The sequence below is a fragment of the Rhincodon typus genome, chromosome 38, assembly GCF_021869965.1.
Source record: "Rhincodon typus isolate 14 chromosome 38, sRhiTyp1.1, whole genome shotgun sequence".
In the NCBI taxonomy this organism is placed as follows: Eukaryota; Metazoa; Chordata; class Chondrichthyes; order Orectolobiformes; family Rhincodontidae; genus Rhincodon; species Rhincodon typus.
In genome coordinates, this window is record NC_063369.1 from 11,846,100 (window position 1) to 11,847,564 (window position 1,465).

The following is a 1,465-nucleotide window of genomic DNA, read 5'->3' on the forward strand; positions in this document are numbered from 1 at the left end:
TCTTTATATTTTAAATTCCACAAGCTGCCCTGGTGGGATTTGAACTCCTCACACCACCACCTGACCTGAAGCGTCATCGTGAAGGCAGCAAATCGCAGAAATACTCAGTCAGCTTCTGTGGAAAGAGTAAACTACGTAGACTTGTCGAGTCATCCAGCACAGAAACAGACCCTTCGGCCTAACCGGTCTGTGCCGAACATTATCCCAAACTAAACTAGTCCCACCTCCCTGCTCCTGGCCCATATCCCTCCAAACCTTTCCTATTCATGTACTGATCCAAATGTCTTTTAAACGTGGTAATTGTTCCCATATCCACCACTTCCTCTGGAAGTTCATTCCACACACGAACCACTCTCTGTGTAAAAAAATTGCCCCTCGTGTCATTTTTAAATCTCTCTCCTCTCACCTTAAAAATATACACCCCTAGTCTTGAAATCCCCCATCCTAGGGAAAAGATACTTACTATTAACTCTATCTATATCCCTCATTATTTTATAAACTTCTATCAGGTCGCCTCTTAACCTCGTACGCTCCAGTGAAAAATGTCCCAGCCTATCCAGCCTTTCTTTATAACTCAAACCTTCCATCCCCAGCAACATCCTGGCATATCACTTCTGAACCCTCGCCAGCTTAATAGTATCCTTCCTATAAACAGGGTGACCAGAACTGGAGACAGTACTCCAGAAGAGGCCTCACTAATATCCTATACAACCCTCAACATGACGTCCCAACTCCTGTACTCAAAGGACTGAGCAATGAAGGTAAGTGTGCTAAGCGCCTTTCTAAAAATCCTGTCTATAAGTGATGCAATCTTTGAAGAATTATATATCTGCACGCTTAGGTCCCTATGTTCGACAGCACTACCCAAGGCCTTACCAGGAATTGTATAAGCCCTACCCCTGTTGGTTGTACCAAAATGCAATACCTCGCATTTATCCAGATTGAACTGTATCTGCCGTTTTTCAGCCCATTTACCCATTTGTTTAGGATCCTTCTGTTTTTAGTGAAGTAAACCTTCCTCACTGTCTACTATGTCACCAATTTTGGGGTCTGCAGACTTACTGACAATGCCTCCTATATTCCCCTCCAAATCATTTCTATAAATGACAAACAAAAGTGGACCCAGTACACTGGGGGTCATAGGCTTCAGTCTGAAAAGCAATCCTCCACCATGACAACAAGGTGCAGGGCTGGATGAACACAGCAGGCCAAGCAGCATCAGAGGAGCAGAGAGGCTGACGTTTCGGGCCTAGACCCTTCATCAGAAAAGCGGGAGGGGAAGGGGGTTCTGAAATAAATAGGGAGAGAGGGAGAGGCGGATAGAAGATGGATAGAGGAGAAGATAGGTGGAGAGGAGACAGACAGGTCAAAGAGGCGGGGATGGAGCTGGTAAAGGTGAGTGTAGGTGGGGAGGTAGAGAGGAGATAGGTCAGTCCAGGGAGGATGGACATGTCAAGGGGGCGGG